Below are 21825 nucleotides of genomic sequence, written 5' to 3'. Positions count from 1 at the left end.
TAGAACACTTCAGGATCAACAGGAACCTTTGCAGAGGAGAAGAGCTGAAATGCTGTAGGGAGGAGTACTGCTCCTTTGCTTTGTGTGTTTTGGTGGGTTGGCCTGCAATTGCTGCTTCTGCCTGAGAGTGGACAAAGACTGGACTTTGCTGTGTATCCTGCTTGTGAAGTTTCTCCAAGGGCTTGGACTGAGCTTACCTCCTGATAAGAAGTATCAGGGACAGCAAAGACTTCATCTCCCAGCACCTAGGTACTCCTGTTGAGGATCCTGACTTGCCAAATGGTGCCAATCTAGATCTTGGACCTTGGGAGTGAAAGCTGGCCTGAAAAGAAAAAAAAAGAAAAACCAGGCACACCGACTCCCGGACAACTCCAGAACTGGCTTGGCTGCACGACTGATCCGCTGCCTGAAATCCAAAGCTGTGGTCCCTGCCCGAGAAGATCCTGACTAACACCGCAGGCCCAACACCACTGCAGCCTCACTGAAGTCCCACATATCATGAGTCCTGAGTGCTGTGTCACCGACGTCCGTAACACCCAACTCCGCCACAGCACCTGTAGCCCCATGGCATGACCGTGACCCCGAGAAGCCACCGCACTACATCTTGAGCAGCCAGATTCATCAACCCCGCCTAATTTTAAGAGACCGACGCCTCGCACTAACGCCTCATCACCTCCCCTGTTTTGCAGTAAGGAACCAACGTTGCATCAGATCCAGTGACGCCTCACCTCCCCAACTCTGTGCACCAGCTTGTGTTCCTCATCACCCAAGGTACTGTACCTGGGGGTCTGTGGAACTCCATGACCAAGACTGCCCTCCTCATGAGTGGCAGCGGACTGTGGAAGGACTCTGTCAATTACATTGTGATACCCCAAGTGGTGCTTTTGTGTTTTTAAGTGTTTTTACTGGAATTTAACCATTTAAAACTCATATCTTTGTTTATGCATGTTGGAATTTTGTTGGTCTGGTCTTGTTTTACTCAGATAAATATTAGCTATTTTCTAAACTGGTGTTGAGTGGTTTTGTCGTGTTTTTTCACTGTGTTGATTTGTGTGTTGGTACAAATACTTTACATATTGCCTTTGAGATAAGCCTGACAGCTTGTGTCAAGCTACCAAGGGGATGAAAGCCGGGGTTAACATTTTGTCAAGTTTGAAATTCTGAAATGTATTGGGGAAAACTATGAGGGTTTGACAGTTATCACTCAACTTGTAATTCCTATCCTTTTCCAAATGTTTGTTTGTGATAGGTTCAGAACTTAGCCATCAACTCGAAAGTGTCCTCATTCAAGAAAAAAGGCTCCACTTTGAGGGTCACATTATTTTCCATTTCCTTCAGGACTTCCAATGTTTCAATGGCTGTGTCTTCCATTGCCTACAGCACTTCCTGTCACTTTGGTTTGACTCTATATATGATTTTCCTTAGACTTTTCTGGCCTTCCCTTTTCTCTGGTGATACCAGTTCACTTTCTCGGGTTCTCTTCACACTGTATGCGTAAACGCCCCATTTGTTCTCTTCTACTCATCTCATGAAATCGTTTCTCCTGAATAGAATTTCTAATTTCTCAAAAAAAGTTCTCAGTCAGAAATGTTCCAAGAATTGGAGAGCATTGAAATGTAGGCACATGCATATAAAATATACAAAAGTGCATACTGAGTCAAAAAATGATACTTCAGAGTGAGACATGTTATGTACACAACACACACAAAAGTGATATTTTGGGATAGTATATTAATATAATTTAAATTTCACTGGTTCGTACATGACTAAAATCAATGTCAGACTATTTTAAGGAACATCTTAGAGTGCATAGCTAAAAAAAGAATGCCCTATAGAATATCATTTGGTTGTGTAAAACGTGCAGCAACCAATGCTTCCCTGAAAAGTACACAAGTCATGCACCTATGTCCGAAACAGGAAAGTCTTCCCAGATAGCCTGGCTGCTTACAGTGAGTACTACTTTCAATTTATTAATCCTGAAACAGGGAATCTTGATTTTCTTGGCAGATTATCATAACGTTCTCACTGGTGGCACCACTTGTTGATTAGAGGCGGCCATGTTATATTATGTAGGTTATAATGCAAAGCCTATCAATTGAACCATCCATAGGAGCCATAAACCAAGATAAACATACCTATTCAAACCTCTGAGCATTTAGTAATTTATGCCTTTTAAATCAAATGAACTGTCAAAAACGATTTTGAGACCAGAATTAATTTATTCAGGAGAAAGGGATAAACGCAAGAAAGTAAATGGAGAGGTGAAAAAAGAGAGAGCTAGAGAGGGAAATAATATGTGTTTGGCAGAGCAAGTAAGAGAGAAATAAATGTTCCACTTTCAATTAAGCATTACAAACTGTTAGTGGTGGGCAGTAAAGTAGAATCCATAAACACATGCAGGATTGTTCTCTTTCTACATATCTGACAGATGTGTCCCCTTTACAGTGAAAACACATCGATTCCATATGTAGCATGTCACTGATAAGCTGCTTCAGGATATGAAGATGTTGGCTGGATTTGGGGAATGCACAGATTTGCTCCCATGTGAAAGCTAGTTCTCACTGAATCTGTTTAACCTACCCCTGTAACAGCCTGCGGATACAAATTTGTGTTTGGTTAAGATTAGGGATGCACAGATTTTTTGAGAATGTGCACATGTCCCGAAAATGCATGTTCTTGTATGTTTAAAAGTTGATCACTCACGTTTAGTTTCAACCATTGCTACTAATATATTTATGAACAACAGATTCTACAACATGAGGACGGTATACCCATACATTTACATGCCTTAGTCATAGTTGCCAAGTTTTTCAGGTTCGTGCCTGATGTACTGTTACAGTCCAGGTTTTTCATCGGGATTTTGGGACTTTTAGTCATGTTTTATAATGGAGTAATAAAGACTACAAGGTTCCACATTTAACAACTTCAGTTCTGGTATCCTAAATGTATCATCTGCTGACTCATCCCCATGCCTGGACTTAAACTTCTACTCGACATCTACCACTCACAAGTGCGGCTTCTTCACATCCTGCAAAGCTCTGAAATGTTCACTATATATGCATTGCTCTTGGAAAAGCCAAAACTCTCAAATTCCTGGGTCAGGCCAATCCCATGTAGTCTTCTTACACGTACATGGAGTCCCATAGGTGATCTTGGTCCAGACTGATAAACACAAGTTTCTCATTCCAACAAAAATGTCCACACACATTGAAGACGAATTTCTATCACTGGGATCTCGCCTTTACACACTTTGCCAAAACTACTTCTTCAGCATCCATAAGGAGATGGGATTTAGCTTCCCCTTGACAAAGTTTAATGGATCTAACTCTGGGTTTGACCTCTTAAAACTATAATGACTTTCAGTGCTCTGCCTCCAAATCTCTGTCTTGTTTCATCTACTCCCCAGAATGTGAGACCACAATAGAAAAAGGTGCCCAAGATTAATCTTGTATATTAGGTGCCCAAGATTAATCTTGTATATGGGTCAGAATATATGCTCCATCTTTGCAGGGACTTTTTGACTGGTAAGGGTCTTAGGTTTTGTCCTGTCGCAGCCCTTAAACTTATAGCAATGTGGATTGAAATGTTAACAATATATTCGCTATCAGACGGAATCTACTCGATCCGCTGTAGAACCAGCATGAGTAAGCTAATGGGCTAATGCTTTACATGTTCATACAAGATTCAGCCTGAGAACTTGAGGCATTATCATTTGTTTTCTATTTTCACTTAATATAATCACAATTTGTTCTCAGCATCTTTTGTTCACAGTTTTCAGTATTTGTCTCATAAAATGATGAAACAAACGGTGAGTAATGTGATTGTTTCAACAACCTAAAAACACAAAAGTTATTTAAATATTGATTTTGATGGCATCATAATAGATTTTAATGTACTTGTCTTTCTAAATGTTTGTATCCTTGCATTTTTATTACAATGTATTCGCTGAAGGAATGTCCGTGGATTGGATCTTCTTTCCCAGTAGAGAGTGGCTATATATACTCCAAGCAAATCACTATTTTTGTCATTGGAAAGGTGATGGGAATGTCCTCCATTCACCAGGCCTGGGGTCTACCATGCATCTATGGCAGACTCGTGCAATAATCCCCAGGGATTTTATGGTCCCGAATAGGATGAATACAGGGAGCCATTAGACTTCACTGCAACCCTACCACCATCCTTCTGTCCTACAAGGACATGTCAAATTTTGGTGGTGCAGGCCAGCACATGATCTTGATAAGGCAGGCGTATGTGGACTACTCCTGGAGGTACATCCTCCATTACTGCCTTAATATCGGCAGGTAAGAGGTGGTACTTTGGCAGAGGGGTGGTAGAAGCTTTCATCCCCTGAGATTAAAATGTGGTCCTAAATGCCTTCACAGAAGTATACATGTTTAATGCGTCCTCTTTGTGTATTGCTTTAGATAGCACAACATTACCCTGATTGCCAGACAATAAAATGATTTGAAAAAATTGTCTTTGGTTGGAAGAGACTTCTGCATTAGTTAGTGCCCCTTTAAGCTAGCTAAGCTGTCGCTAAAGGACATTGGGTAGCACTGATAACCATTAACACACTTTACTCAGAGTTAAGGGTCACAAGGTCGAGATGGGAAGGTTCTATGTTCTTCCACACTAACCGCCATTTCCGGCCATTCTGGCTTTCCTACTATGTAATGGAATACACAAAGAAGTGTTCATGACCTGCTCCATGAATAGTAATCAGCTAGTTCATGAGCACTGATTCAAGAGGGAATTTGCTGTAAGATCAATTAGTATATTTATAGCTGCGCAGAACGGAACACATTCTCATCACTGTATCATGTTGTGAGGCAAATGTAATTCCACTCCCAAGTGGTTCTATTGAAAATATTCATCATAGCAGAGCACAGGGGAGTTTTTGTCTGGTTTGTGAAGAAATATTGTTAAAGAAAACTGGATTTCTGATTGTTTCCAGAGGTAGAATATACATGCTGCTGACAGGAGATGTGTGCGGCTAACTACCTACAGTCATGAATTACCGTAGAGTTCATTGCTGTAGCACTCACACTTGTAATGAAATGATAATTTACTGTTGGGAAATTACCGCCCATCTTTATAATTCATATCTCTCCATCCTGACAACCTTCTATAATAACATCGGCACCGCCAGCCCAGGCATACTAATCCCGGAGCTTTTCCTACAAAAAAGCACTCTGCATGCTACAGTTATCGGATTGAAGAAAACCTCTCAACGAGATTGGGTGACCAGGCAATAAGCGGAGCAGCACGGCTCTGCATAATGTAGGGACCCGTCAGGGTACTGCTGCTTCTCCTGCAGGAATACAGAGGGAGACGTTGTCACTCATGAAAAATATTGATCTGTAAAGCTAAAAACCATAGCAGGGTGGGTGTGCGGCCGCGGCTTTTACACCTAATGAACCGCAGGAATTAATGCAGGCATTGCACTTTCTCTTCAATAGCAGCATTGCACTACAAAGAAACTCGGGCAAACTCGTAATTTACCCACCCTGCTTGTGCTTTTAACTGATTGTGAAGCTTCCGTGAGAAGCTTCACAATCAGTTAAACGCACAAGCAGTGGCCTAGCTACCAATGGTGCAGCAGGTGCAGCGACACCGAGGCCTTTGGGAGTAAGAGGCCTATTACACCCCCACTTATAGCACTCTTTTAATATCTAATCTTGCAATCCGTGGAACCTCCAACAGATTTGATAGTATGCTGTGGTAAACGGTGAAATTAATGGATAATTAAATGCATTTAAATGGTACAAGTGGGTTTTATTCCATTTTCAATATATGGATGGTTTTCAGCCTTTCTGTAATAGAGAAGTGGGCTTGCATGATCGTACCCCACGTGACCCAGTTTGTCCTTTTATATATAGATGTTTGTTTTTTAATACAAATGTTGGACAAATAAAAAAACACAATCGCTATATTCTGGCCTCTTTCGACTGCAGCTTAAAAATGTATTATACCAAGGGAGATTAGCAACATTGCCCAACTACACAACGTTTCTTTTGTATCCAATTCCTGGCAGATGGGTCTTTAGACATCCACTGAACTGCTACGAAGTTTGAATTAGAAATGTTTCACCTCGCAACTGGTTTTTGGTGTAGACGGGTGTCCATTTGTTAACATTTGCTTCATTTAAACATTAGAATGCCTACCATTACATTTAGACTGAAAGTGTTAGCTGAAAATGTTTGCAACTAGTCAAGTTGAAACTGGTGCGCAAAATATTTGCAGCGTGCTACAGAGCTTCGCACACTCATAGGAATAGATTTAAACATATGGATCTCCAAATCTCTTGAAGCCGGAGTGCGCGCTTTAAAGTTTTTGCACATTTTTCAGAGATCCTCTTTGTTTGAGGCTGTGCATTAATGCTATTGTCAATGAAGTCAAACAGTTGTATGTTCTTCATCTACTATTCCACCACAACTCTTTATTTTTGCGTTTTGATGTTTGAAAGACAGCAGAAATGTGTGTTTCGGGCAACGTGGCTGTTGTTGAGCCCTCCTCAAGGTTCTGCCAGCGGCCGAATCCGAACCTCCAGAGGTTGAAGAGTTTTGATTTTGCCCTGTTCTGACAGATTAAACAGACACGTGCTCTTCATCGCTCGCTGCTCGTTTCTCATGCTGGTGTGTAAACCTATGTTACTTTGCACCACCGTACCTCAACAATCTTGCTCTCTTCTATTCACTTCTGCAGCAACGTTGACAATTAAGGAGCCTAGATAACGTTGTGACCACGAGGTACCTGATGTTTCATAGCAGCCAACATTAGATGATCCTAGCAATCCTTATTCCCAGTGGGACCTGCGTTTCGGGTAACGACGTGTTGTTCTTAAGATAAAGGACACAATTTCAATAGAAGTGTAGAGATTGAATAATTCTAACTGATTAACCACAGATTTTAGTCAATACAAATATAAAGCCCCAAAAACTTGGCAATTCCAGAGACAGGGTGACATACACCCATGCTTCCCGAAGATTCCTGTGTCAATGTTTCGATTGATCCTTCCGTGCTATATTTACATTTTTTAACATTGCAAAATCTCCAGTAATACAGAACTACTTTTAAAGCTGAGGAACAGAGTGCCATGGATTGTAACATCGGGAAGAGAGTACCCATAATAAAGTGAACCTCCTTTAAAGGTATAACTTAAACATTAACAAAAAGGCATTAAAAGTTGCACTGGCACGAGCTGCAGAGTGAACGTTATTTAGTGCTTGACAACCCGTTCATTTTAACCCCTCCATGCAAAGGCTTTCCACTCAGACTGGCTGCTAAAGGCTTTTAACTTAAACTAAAGCTCCCATGACCTCCTCGTGGTTAACAGTCGTTTCTGCACCTCAAAATTTGGCTTGCATGTTGCGGTACTCATCGGAACTTTAGTTCGTACTGTCATACACATATCGGAATACTAAGACAATAACATGCGACGCCGGATCTCAATAGGAAAGTGGTTGGGTTACTAGAGGAGACATGCTGTGTCAAGCTGGCGTAATCTCTCAGCAGGCTAATGCATCTGTTGAAGAGGTCTGGTGCACCATAAATTAACTAAAAAGCTCATTCAACGATTCAGGTGGTAAACGAATGGCGATAAGTGAAGGAGTAGTTTAATATTTGGTATTAGGGCAAAGAATGAAAATTGCAAAACCGTCATTGAATGCACACGATAGTGCCATCTTCCCAACTCGGGAAACTACAAAAGGAAGAAAAAAAAAAACCTCCAACACGAAAAATTACAGTGTTAGCATTACACATGCAACATAGACCCAACGGATGCATTCTAGATAGAAGACGTAAATGAGCTAAACATATGTCCATAGCTGAAAGACCTTGTGTATTCCAATGGTTGAATAATATCATGCTAACCACATGTTTTGACGCCACTGGAGCAGGAGCACCTGGTCTACAGCAGCAGACCACACAAAAGGCTGAGGATGCAGGAACACCTCAATCATCAAAACAGAATAAGAAAGCACGTCATGGCAATCAACACATGCATGTAAAAGTGTTTTACTTCTGTTAGATGTATTTATAAAATGTGAGCCTGGATCACAGTGGTATGTAAGAAATTTGCAGAAGTGCCTCATGTGCAGGTTACAGAAGCAAGAACGGCATTTGCATACGCTTTGGAAAAGTAGCACCCATAAAGTTAGAAACACATATTTACAAAGGAAGCCTTGAATTCTGTAAGTAGAGCACTTGTTTGAGATGCTGTTCTCATCTCAAATGCTAGGTATTAATTAAAATATATACATAAGGTAGAATCAAAGTACCTTAGATTATGTTTTATAGTCATATTTGACAGCAAATAGGATATTATCCCCAAAATCAGAGGATTTTGAGAGTACCTCCTCCACCTATACCAGACAGAACATCATATTAAAATGGCAATATAACTTTAAATAAAGCAGGCTTTCTGGCTTTGTCAGGGGGTCACTATGAGAAAATATAAGGCCTGCCCTTTGGCTTTGTCTAGGAGTCACCACGTTAAAAAAGGCCAATAACCACCATGATTTCATTGTAGAACATCACAATGTGTAAATGTATCATTAATGTTAATAAAGCCGTACAACATTGTTTAAAAATCATTGTCAGAATTACGGTTATTAAAACATTCAAAATGTACATAACATATGTCTGTCCATTTTTTAGAGACATCAGGCCATATAAAACGCAGCCATGAAACTAGCCCTTAGGGTTCCAGCCTTGGTGGTGCTTAAAAAAAAACAATGAAAGAGTAGTAATTTCTCAGATCCTGCGAAATATGTCTTCTGGAAGGGAGCTGCTGCACTATTGCAACCCCCACCAAAAAACTCTCTTTCTGACATTGTTGAAGTCCCTGCTGTCCTGGTACAACCACAAGCAGCAGCTTCTCCCAAGGCATTATGGGGTGCTCTCTCCGTGGAAGCAGTGAAAAGGGGAATAGTTTATGAGGGGCTTGCCCCTCATTTCAGAGAACCACTTTCCACTTCCCTTTTGCCTTTTGTTATTTTTTTGGGGGGCAGCGGGTGTTTGGTCCCATCAGGCACCAACCTAACTCATTTTTTGGGGGGCAGCACAGGGAGCACACTACTGTGCTGCTTAGCGGGAACTCCCTTCTGGCCTACTTTCTCCCTGGCAGCACTGGAGCCAGCAGCTTGCTGCTCCCTTGCCTGCACCACACATGCACGGTGCTTGGTGTATGGTGGTTTCCCAGGTCCTCCCAGACATGGGCACTGGGAGTTGGGATGCAATGGTGCTCCCCCTCCTCTTGTACTTGTCAAGGCCTGGAGATGGTGTCCTGGCCCCCCTTTCTTGCATTGGCCCCCAGGGAAATTGAGGCCGCCTGGGGGCCACTGGGCAGCGACCCATCCAGAGGTATTTTGCTGAACGAGCTGCAGAGTCCCACAGGCTCTATTTTCAGGGGAGTCAAAAGTTACAGAACTTCAAAAGGCCATAAACACTAGGATGATCGTGTGCTCATTGTACTCCTGGTGGTGAGCTATGCCAGGCAGAACAGTTCCAGTAGACCGCCTCACCTCCAAACTGGTACATAATACTGCAGTATTAGCTTTTGCATCATTTTCAGACACGGCAATAAAAGTTACATTTAAAAATGTGAAATTGGCTTTCATTAATCAGTCAGTATTACGTTACCTGGATACTCATCAAATCTTAAATATCAAAAGGTTCTCAATACTTTTTAAAACAATTCACCTTATTGCTTATTCAAATGGATATACAAATTTGCTTCATTATTTCAATTACTGAACAGAACAGCAACATGAAACCAACCATCTCTCAGTACTGTGATTTCTTTAAAGTGCTGCCATCATAACTATCACTTTCATTATATGCATCAATCTTCTGTAACGAGGCTCACTCCTCCAATTCCAGATGGATAAAGCTTCCACCTGATTGACCTTTCCATTAATAATGTAGGGTTGCACACAACAGTCATTAAATCACATGTGGACATATATATTTTGTCATATGCAGTACAACACAAACTCTGTAAGATCTTGCTGTAGTACAACTTTCATAAGGAATGAACATGTGCTTATAAATATATACATGGGTAACCCAAGCATATATTTACATGGGTAAGCGGCTTTTTAGCAAAAAGGTGCCAATTGACAAATTATCCTCTTTTTCTCTTTTATTTGTGATTTTGCTGCTCGTCTTCTGTAGTGAACACAGTCCATTCATCCACAGTTTCTAGCACTTGGGTCGTCTTTCCTAGGCATCTGCTAGGAAAAACATAACTGCCTAGCACAATAAAACGACCCACATTAAATAATCTATAGACACATTCATGGGGATGGCACACAGATTTGAAATAGTGTGAGAGTGCACTCACTTGAGTGCTCAGTATAATTGTGTATCACATAATGTTATAAAGACATGCTACCCCTGCACATGCTTTCAGTCAGGAAGTATCTATAATCCAAAATATTGCACACTTCCCTATGAGCCATGTTTTGAATTTGTTGTACACTGGACATGGAAACAATCACTTTAATAAATCACTACACAATTTTAAATCTAGACAAAGTAAAAATTATCCTTGTGTGAACAAAGAAGCAATTAAGGGCCAACGCGAAGTAGTCTTTGTTTGCCTGTACATCTTATAAATCACTACAAATTAGACATGTATAGTGTTTAAAACTCAAGTGGGTACCACTGGAAAATAACCAGCCCATTTCTCCCACATTCTAGAAATTGAATAGTAATTTCATCAAAATAATGTACTATTATTTAATCTCTCTGCAGTAGAACTCATTATTTACTCCCATTAGAATACAGAATAAAGCTACAGGAAAGTATGCATGCTAACATGAAATAGGCAGAAATTGTTAGAAAACTCTAAGGATTCCTAAATAGTATGGTTCAGCAAGAGTTACTGCCCAGCAAAAGAGTTTGTTTGCGCATAAGGTAATTGTAGGAAAACAAACAAAGACTCACTCCTGTACCCGTCAAGCATTTCCCATGTTATCACAAAATGATTTTCACCTGAGTGAAGGCCAGAGCTCTGCCCTTTACAATGTGAAAATGAACTGATAGCCATATTTACTTCTAGCACAGATTAATGGCTAAATGGCTGATATTTGTATTGAAATGCAGAAGAGTTTGTGGCAGGTAAGAAATATTTAAGACCCTAAGCATACTTGATGAACTATAGTTACAACTAAATGAAAATGTGAGAAAGACACACTGATAGGAGTTACGAGAAGAGACCAGTTACCAAGATGTCTTTCCTTAAATTAAAGGATTCTACTAACCATTGAAAAGGATTTTTTTTAGTCACCTTCTTTTACTCACCATCACCCCTACAGAGTTTAGTCCTTGTTAGTTAGATATCAAGGAGGTTTGTTTTGTCTTCAAACGTACAACCATTTTGATGTCCCATTTTCTTGAAAGATGTCTTGGGTAATTTGTTATTCAATCAAGATATCAACTTTATGTTCAGTTTTCTTTATTTTAAGTTGGCAGCAGGTTCAGTCCACACGTCCACAAATGTCTGCTTAACACAAACACCATCACGTAGGACCCTGAAACAGTGTTATAAATGTGTGTGCTGGTGCTGTGCATAGCTGTAAGCCTGGTTGCAAGACTTTGCACTAAATCCTGTGAACTTAATTAGAAAAGTCTTCTCTCCATTTTTGAGCTGCACTGTCAACTGCTCAAGTGCTAACTTGGATGCATTTTTGAGGCAAGTGTATGTGCAATAAAAAGAGCAATGCCTTAATAACAGGCACACAGACCTGCTCTGTGCAAGAACACACAATCATGTTAGGGCCCATAATGCTGCTAAAAGTAGCGTGAACCATCCTCTACTGCTTATGGAACGAACAAGGGAACTTCAATGCTTAATTGAGAATTTGACACAGGAACAAGAACAACTACTTCTGTGTATACGTCTGCAAGCAGTTGCTGACCTAGCACTGCTCCCAAGACCTCAAATCTTCATTTGAACCAGCTTTCACTCTTAAAATATTTCACCTTACATATTTTCTGAGGGTCATTCAACCCAACCCAAGCATGTAACTAATGACTTGAGTATCCAGTTCCAACTGAAAGAAACCTTCTTCCCAAAATAAAGCTGTCAGGCATGTTCATTGGGAGCAATGTCGCTAGTTGTTGTGAAGGACACTCTTAGCTACAGAACTCCACATCACTGACATATGTGCTGAAATAAACTTAAATTTTCTTTTATTATTCACAAGTACCACACATGCAGATATATGTGGAAACTTTGGAACAAAATAAACACTCATTTCAATGTAAGGTTTGACAAACTAAAGTCTGGACAAAGGTTTAACATTAATGGTCATATGATAGAGGCTCAGAATTAACCTTAATAGGCATTCGGGAATCATGAACTTCATGACAGAAATTTAGGGTACTCCTAGTAGACACTACCCTTTAGCTCAAAAGTCTAGGAACTGTTAAATTCTGGAATGACATAATAAGTTGTAGATGACAATATCTGCTAAAATAGCAGCAACATACTGAAGTGGTAATTGTTTGTTTTAAGTCAGCTGAGAAAATTTGGGTAAATATGTTAGCCAAGGAGACAATTAATATTTATGACTATTACAATCTGCAGCAGTGGAATACACAACTTGCACAAACTCCCCACCAGTGTGATTAATTAGAATGAGACAAGTTACTACAACTTACAACACTTTTGCCTCAAAAAAGTGTATATATGGGAATTGTAAGACAATGCCCAACCTAATGTGTCTAAATAATTCAGAGCACTCACAACGTACTGACCACATCAAAACGAAAGAAGAAATTGGTTTTTTATTTATTCCCAAAAAATGTAACATAAGTAAATATACAAGAATATAAAGTTCTACAACATTTATTTTATCATACAATTAAAGTTGTTTTGTTAGTCCAAAAAAAGCAACACAAAATAAGGTTCACAAGTATGGAAAGACTTAGGCAGTATATGCGCAGAGAAATGGAAAAACGTATCCCCTGCATGAGCTGTCTGATTGGTCAACAGGTATTGATGTGGTCTGTATATATGGGAGGGCTCTGGACGATTTAGAAACACAGTCACAGTTTATGTTGAGGTCTTCAATTCCTGACAAATCTATCAAATCTATCCAATTTATAAAAGGTAGTTAAACATGGTGCCTGCACTTCAGAAAGGTTTATAAGTGGTGTAAGTGACGACACCAACAAAATACAGTTAGATGTACTTTTCATCTAAGGCAATACAATGTAAGCTATAGAATGAGAACACATACAGACAGGGCTAGTGAGCTACCTATACCCTATCACAAAGCTACCCCAGAAATGGGCAGCTCAAGGAGGCCATCTACTTCAACAACAACAACTGATGGCAGTCGGTTGGTCAGAGCGAACAAACCCAACCTAAGCACAGAATAGGGTCGTCACACACCAAGGGAACACACCAATTATGATAACTCAGGGACACCATTACGTGCCCATTTACGCACACCTTAGTTCCATCTGTGCGATATTTCCTTTATTGCTAGGTAAACAACACTGACTCACGAAAGTGGATACAGTACTATCAAACACATACGTTGTTGCATAACCTTGGTGCATTTATCATCCCAGTAACCTAGCATCCAGTGTTGGAGACAAAATACTTTCAGCACACAGAGCTTATTTCCCAAATATACATACACGAACTGTATTTAACTGTTTGACCCTATTTATTTGGTATGGTGTTCCCCCAAACTTTTTTCGTTTACGTCCACCTTGCTAAATTTATTTTTGTTGGCTTTAGGACTCTGCAGAGCTTACCACTGCTAACCAGTGCTAAAGTGCTTGTGCTTTTCCCTAACACATGATAACATTGTCTTACACCAAATTGGCACAATTAATTTACTTGTAAGTCCCTACTAATGGTACTACATGTACCCACGGCCTGTACATTGAATGCTACTAGTGGGCCTGCAGTACACATTATGCCACCCACTAAAGTAGCACTTTAAAAACTCAGGCCTGGCACTGAAGCCTGGATTGCAGTTTTAAACTGGTATTTGTTCCTGAAAAAATAAACCTTTTGACAGATTTAAACCTTCTTTTTTTAATACTGATAAATCACATTCAGTGTAGGCCCTAAAGGCTCATAGGGCATGGTGCACTGTACTTACAAAAGCAGGACATATATGTTTATGTTTTACATGTCCTAGCAGTGAAAAACATCCCAAGTCTCCTTTCAATGTTGTGAGGCATATCTCTCCCATTGACTACTACTGGGCTACCTTATTACATTTAATAAGTGATAACTTTTGGATGGAAGCAGAAGGAAATGGGGTGCTTAATCTCAAATGAAATCAACATTCTGAAAATGCAGGTTTTAGAAAGCTGCCATTTTCTTGCTTTAACTATTGGTGCCTTCTGACAGTTTTTTTGGGTCACATGGCTTTGAATGGCTCATTTAGGGGGTTGTGTATTCCTAATGGCTCAGTTAGGGGGTTGTGTATTCCTGTCAGACAGGGACACAAAGGAGACTTGCTTTGGCCAGGAGGCCATCCTGCCTGGATGGTTGGATGAGCTGCTCCCTGTCCCAATACACTTCAAAGGGCTTGCCTCCAGCACATACAAAGGAACCTGACACCAGCTTTTTTTTCACCTAAGACTTTTTAGAGCCCTGATAGGGGAAGAGAAGAACTTTCCAGAACCAGATCCAATAGTAGTATGGGGAATCCACTCACTTCAAAGGATGGCATCAGGTATAGGTATTGGACCTCCAAGGCGACTTTTCAGTAGTATCCTGGCCCTGAGGATATTACAGAAAAAGGACTGCCTTGTTCCCCCCAGAGGGCTTCCATGCTGCTTGATGCCTGCCCTGCTCCCCAAAGGACAACCCTGCTGCTTGAGGACTGCTTTGACTCCCAGAGTGCTTCCCTGCTACTTAGGGGCTGCCCTTTCCTCTGAGAAAGATGACAGGGCATGTACCCTTCATCCAAGGCTACCTGAGGGACCCCAAGGGTCAGTTGGCTGTCTGAAAATCTGACCATCAGGGACACATCTAGATCTAGAGGCCTCCCTGCAGTGAGTCCTGGTGCTCAAGAGGTACCCTTATCCCGGCCTTAGACCCTTGGCTGGCATCAGAGTGTACTGTTCCTCACCTAACTATGAGTCCCCTCAAATTAGTGGTCTCATTGGAACTGATGCAGTGTGACGCATGTCAAAGCAGGATCTTTCCTCACAGCCCTTGCAGCTCCTGATCAGAAGAGATGCAGAAGAACCTAACTTGACACAGAACTTCGATGCTCAGCACCACACAGCTTCAGGTGGGAACCAAATCGAAGCCTTGCAGCAAGGACATAATGTACAACTATCAATTGGACTAACCTGATCCCTGTATCCAGCCCAAGTGCCATCATAGTCGGCCCAAATTTCTGACTTTATTCCACTCCAGTATGTCCAGATAACCACAGCCGGCAATTTGTACTTTTATAATCTATTTTCATTTGAAAATGATAAACTGAATATCTCCCATTCTGTTGATTGGACTTTTGTCATTCTGTTATTCTATTTATTAAAATTTTTAAATGTACACTATTTTTGTTTATAAGTTGCGTTAGGATTTTTTTTTTTTTCACTTTACTACTGTTTGTGTGCTGCATTAATACTTTACACACTACCTCTAAGTTAACTTTGTACCAATCTACCAGAGGGTAAGCACAGGCTAATTTATTCACTTTTGTTGTTCACACTGACAAGGATTGCGGTTGTTGCCTGACTGAGGCTGACAACGCCTCAATCAATAACCATATTCTCTGTACCCTGTCAAAACATAGTAGGTTATACAGAGATATTACTAAAGTATGCCATTTCACTACTACTACTACTATGTTCAGTGTTTCATTGATAAGTTATATAAGGCATCTTGTTATCTTGTAGAGGTCTACTACAGCTTGAAGCCTTTCTGGATCCCAAATGTGAGGAGACAGAGTGTGGATTCCAGTATTTGTTTACTGTGTTTCTTTCAAGTGTGAGTGACCACTCCTCCCCTCCCTCCTCGCACAGATGGTTCATCAAGAAATGCAGACTACACCCCAGCTCCCTTTGTGTCACTGTCTAGTGAGAGGTGCAACCAGCCCAACTGTCAACCTGACCCAGACAGGGAATCCACAAACAGGCAGAGTCACAGAAACGGTATAAGCAACAAAATGCTCACTTTCTAAAAGTGGCATTTCTAAACACACAATCTTAAAATCAACTTTACTAAAAGATGTATTTTTAAATTGTGAGCTCAGAGACCCCAAACTCCACATGTCTATCCGTTCCCAAAGGGAATCTACCCTTTAATCATATTTAAAGGTAGCCCCCATGTTAACCTATGAGAGGGACAGGCCTTGCAACAGTGAAAAACGAATTTAGAAATATTTCACTGTCAGGACATATAAAACACATTACTATGGCCCTCATTCTGACCTTGGCGGGCGGCGGAGGCCGCCCGCCAAAGTCCCGCCGTCAGGTTACCGTTCCGCGGTCGAAAGACCGCGGCGGTAATTCTGACTTTCCCGCTGGGCTGGCGGGCGGTCGCCTTCAGACCGCCAGCCAGCCCAGCGGGAAAGAGGCTTCCACGATGAAGCCGGCTCGGAATCGAGCCGGCGGAGTGGAAGCTGTGCGACGGGTGCAGTTGCACCCGTCGCGTATTTCACTGTCTGCGCAGCGGACAGTGAAATACATTTAGGGGCCCTCTTACGGGGGCCCCTGCAATGCCCATGCCAGTGGCATGGGCACTGCAGGGGCCCCCAGGGGCCCCGCGACCCCCCCTACCGCCATCCGGATCTCGGCGGTCCGACCGCCGGGATCTGGATGGCGGTAGGGGGGGTCAGAATCCCCGCGGCGGTGCAGCAAGCTGCGCCGCCGCGGAGGATTCAATGGGGCCGCGGTACACTGGCGGGACCCCGCCAGTGGTGCCGGTCCGACCGCGGCTTTACCGCCGCGGTCGGAATCCCCATTGAAGCACCGCCGGCTTGTCGGCGGTGCTCCCGCGGTCCTCCGCCCTGGCGGTCAAAGACCGCCAGGGTCAGAATGAGGGCCTATATGTCCTACCTTAACCATACACTGCACCCTGCCACTGGGGCTACCTAGGGCCTACCATAGGGGTGTCTGACATATAAGAAAAGGGAAGGTTTAGGCCTGGCAAGTGGGTACACTTGCCAAGTCTAATTTACAGTTAAACCGCACACACAGACACTGCAATGGCAGGTCTGAGACATGATTACAGAGCTACTTATGTGGGTGGCACAATCAGTGCTGCAGGCCTACTAGTAGCATTTGATATACAGGCCCTGGGCACCTCTAGTGACCTGCACTAGGGACTTACTAATAAATCAAATGTGCTAGTCATGGATAAGCCAATTACATACACATTTTGAAAAGAAGAACTTGCACTTTAGCACTGGTTAGCAGTGGTAATGTGCCCAGAGTAACAAAAACAGTAAAATCAGAGACCAGCTCACATCAACAACCTGGGGAACAGAGGCAAAAGGTTAAGGGAGACCACGCCAAGGATGAAAAGTCTAACATCTTGTTTTGTCCAGTTAAAGGTTTCAGTAATTTAAATCCAAATCCAATCCTTTCTAGCTATGGCACAAAGTCGACTCACTTGACTTAGAGAAAATGTGTAAAGTGTTTAGAAATACCAGAACAGCACAAAAGTCAAAATACAGCAAAATATAAACCCCACCCCAATTAAGAAAGAATCGATTATAATGAACAAAACAATAAATGGACATAAATCCAAGAAAAATGCAATAAGGGAAAAGAGAGAAAAAACGTTTTAAAGATTTAGGGAACAATTGCATCAAAAAAAGCACAAAGCACCAATGGTAGTCAATGGCGGCAGTAGATTGGGACCTTGGGGCAATTTCAGGCCAACCACAATGGAGCACAGGTCAGATATGTTTTTTTTTCTGGAAATCAAAATCTTTCAATTGGTCAATGCAGCAACTTGTATCTGAAGAGCTGGATAGGCATTGGACGAGGTCCAGTTGAAATCACTGGTTTTGGCAACAAAATCTCAGAGTTGCAAGAGAAACTCAAATTTCTCATGCAGGGAAGTCCTTTTGCCGACCATATAATTTTGGCACCTTTGTCTGGCTCAGAGTTTTAAATTCAGACTTAGGGATTGATTTAGAGTTTGGCGGACTTATTACTCTGTCACAAACCTGATGGATGTCCAGTCTTCCATATTATGATTACCATAGGATATAATGGATCGTAATACTGCGGATGGGATATCCGTCCACTTGTGATGGAGTAAGCCCCACCTGCCAAACTCTAAATCAGGCCCTTAACCTTGTTTCTGAGCTCAGAATCCTTCAGCAGTGCAAGGATGCAACCGTATTTAAAGATGTTCATAAGGCCAGAAATCTTGTCACAGAGGGCCCACTAAACCAGATTAGCTGCTATGGAGAAACTCAGAGAAGGGGGAATTTACTTTATTTAACCAAGCGCCATCTGCAGATGGGCTAGGGTGTCTTAGAGGCCTGAATATTTATCTGTCTCAGTTTTCCATGGGTGCTAGAAGTCCAGTTTGGTGCATCCAAGATTCAAGGGATCCTAGTAACTGAACCTGGGGGTCAAGACTCACTCAATTAGATGCCACTAACAGGGTCCAAGGGTACTTACTGGAAAATGTGTGGGGCGGATTCCTGGCCCATCCCTTATCAATGGTGTAAAGGTTCCCACGAGTAACATCACCCACTTTTGCGGCGGTTTGTGTTTGCTCTTGCAAACAATCCCACAGTGCCTGTCCTTTTAAAATTCAAAATAGAGAAACCCATCTTCCCTTCTGCAGAGACTGTTTGGCCAGGGTAATGAGTAGTGCCCTCCTCTATGGTCACTTCACACCAGTTCTGTGGGGTCAGAACAAGTGCACTGTGGCCTGGTTAGCGGTGTCCCAGTTCAGAGTCAATGCACAGCAGCATCAGACTACTGAGAAATGGAGGTGACCACGCAAAAAGAGATTTTTTCTCACACTGGTCACTAGTTTAGACAATGAGAAATGGAAAAACGTTGCTCCCCTGATTTTCTACCACTGACCACTATCAGAAAGTGCCTGTTTGCATTGGGGGGTTAGTACAAAACCAGACAGAAGTCCATTACTTCCTTTGCATTCACTTGACTAAGCACAGTCAGTTGTCGTCTAGCTAGTGCCATAGATTAATCAAAAGTCCCAATCAAATCCTCTAATCTCATTAAAGATATTTGTGTTAATTTCAGGGCGAGATACAGTGGATGTTGATTAAAAAAGTAAAAAATATTTTAGAGTAAAACGTGAATTAGAAAGTTTAATTCGTAGTTTACGATGTCACATTTGTTTAGATTTTATAGGTATGTGTGTATGTGAGTGTGTGTATCTATGTATGTGTGTATGTATGTGGTATTTGTATATCATGATGCTAGCCACCGGGCATCAGCGCAGAGAACAGGATCAAACGGAGCAACTACATTCTTCTTCTTAAATCAGGATTCAACAAGTATGCGAAAATTGCACTAAATTTCCCCACACTTTAACCAGCTAAAATGGAGAAGCAACGTTCTGGTAGGAAACGTGCTGAAAGTGAGTAATTACTTCACGATTCGCTTGTGCAAACCGTAATTCCCATGGTATTTCGCATACCAGTAGGACACGTCTAATGCTGCAGTGGTCCTGCACCTTGCAAGTTGCAATGGCAGCGCTGTGTGCAATTCCATGTGTGTGAATGGTGCATCGGTACTCCTCGCACATTTGGAGGCCTGTCTTTGGTTGTGTTTTGACTGTTTTGGTTTAATGCATATTCTACTTTGCCTGATTTTACCCGATTATTCCCGCCGACATTAACTGTTTTCCTTGCCTCGCGTAAGAAATAGGATAAATTGCATCCTCTATCACAAACTTTGCTATATCGGTTCTTCCAGCCACGTAGTTGGTGCGTGCATTGCATAAGCAATGTAGATGGAGCAGCTTCGTCAGATCTCATACTAATCGGCGTAAGGCAAAGGCTTACTTGTGGCTTTACTGTTCAGAGTTGCTGAACTTAGTACCATAAAATAGCCACAGTGCATTCAAGCGGAGCCTTTTGAGGAACAGAATCCAATGTGATGGAAGGGGTAAAACAGGACATGGTCTCCATGTTCTTGACTGGAGTTAGTGGATGCAGACTTACAGCAAGATTGCAAGGGGCATAGCGCACATTTATAAAGACTGAGCAGAATGTATAGGCAGAATGTTATTCAGGAATGAACTAAAGTCCAATTTAAATCACCCGTTGATATATCTAAACAGGCAAACTGTAAATCAAGTTTTACCTTACATTTCTTTTCATTAAAACTACTATCGGAATACGCAATTCAGCTTCATACAGAAAGAAGTCAACGAGAAAATTTCACTCAGACGTGGGATTCGTAGGCACAAATATGGTAAACACGAGCTCATAAAAATAAGTAAAAGAAGAACACATAAAATTAAAAATGTGCCTTGGTTAGAGGCGAAGGAAATTTACTGTCTTGTAAAATAGAGCCAAGTTTTATCCTTTCAGACAAACAAAGTGAAATCAATTACTTAATTTTGATTGTTGAAGCTGGGCGTGGTGCCAGTCGCAGCTCATTTAGGCTGAAACAGAGAGCTTTTATGGCAGAAATGGAAGCAGGAGGATATGTTCCCTCTATTGCTTTGTATTAAAAATCATAAGGTGGCAAGGCTCCCGGACATTTACAACCGAAACTTTGTATCAGATTAGAGAAATTTGTGAACATTTTGGAAACACAAGGTAAAAAGCATTTGACACTCTTCAAAGAGACATCGCCTAAGGCATTATTTCGTTATAGCCCCAGCCTTCTCCTGCACAGTGTCTGGACTGGCCTGTAGGGCAATCTGATAGAGGCAGATGGGCAGGTGACTGGACCTATCTTTTGGATGTTTATGGGACTGTTTTAAGGTCTTTTGGGCCGTTTTATTACTGCTGATTTCACGAATATCCTTACAAACATTATCTGCAAGAAGCACAAGTACAGGTTGTCCCTTAGATGTAAAACATCTATTTTGCGTCTTTACCAGTTGAAATGTTCTTGATTTGCAAATGCGGGCCACTTTTTGGGTTAGCTGATGCACTGGGGACACTTTTATTTTGGTGTCTTGGCCTATTTTCTGTTGTGGTGCAACCCTTGGTGCACCAACACCACTACCACATAGCAGAACTCAACCAACACACTCAAAGCTCCTGATACTACTAGTGAAACAAGAAATACAATTTGCACATTTTACATACGTCCTTCCACAATGCAGAGAGATTTTGGTGTATTTTACAAAAATCACAAAAGTAACTTATTTTCAAAACTCAGTTCAGATCGTCTGATTTCAACACATCTTTGTATGGATATGTGCTACGGAGAAATGGTATGCTTCTAGGGTGTTCTGCATTCTAACTCTTATTCCCATGCCCTTTTGGAATTGCATGTGCTTTTTGGAGAACAGTACCGGTAGTAGGGAACAGTGAAGCCCATGTTTAACATAAGATTTTCATATATTGGTGTTTGTTAAGTTTAAGCTCAGCAGTATTGATGTCAAACACTTTTCAGGGCCTGGATAACAGCAGGGACCTACCCGTTAAAAGCCTGAGAGTAGCTGTGCAGTCCGCAGTCGCGTATTGTTTCGCTATATGCAATGCTAGACAGGGTTGCAAAAAGGTTTGTGCACAAGCCACTGTTGAGCGTATACATGAAGAGTGTTTTGAAGCTCTGGATAGCTTTCTGGCTTCCCATTGGCTCTGTAAGTGTAACCTAATTAAACTGTCTCTTCTAAGGCGCACTGCTATTCACTGCACCAGCTCGCAGTAATTG

At 41.6% G+C, this 21825-nt stretch overlaps 1 protein-coding gene across 8 annotated transcripts in view; it reads right to left on the bottom strand.

The window, feature by feature from the left end:
* NTRK3 (neurotrophic receptor tyrosine kinase 3) overlaps window positions 1-21825 on the bottom strand; it is a 1498428-nt gene that overhangs the window by 447346 nt on the left and 1029257 nt on the right. The gene's annotated exons all lie outside the window — the stretch shown is intronic.

This window comes from Pleurodeles waltl, chromosome 3_1 (genome assembly GCF_031143425.1).
Source record: "Pleurodeles waltl isolate 20211129_DDA chromosome 3_1, aPleWal1.hap1.20221129, whole genome shotgun sequence".
Lineage (NCBI taxonomy): Eukaryota > Metazoa > Chordata > Amphibia > Caudata > Salamandridae > Pleurodeles > Pleurodeles waltl.
The sequence above is the reverse complement of the archived record's forward strand: the minus strand, read 5'-3'. Positions and strand labels throughout refer to the sequence as shown.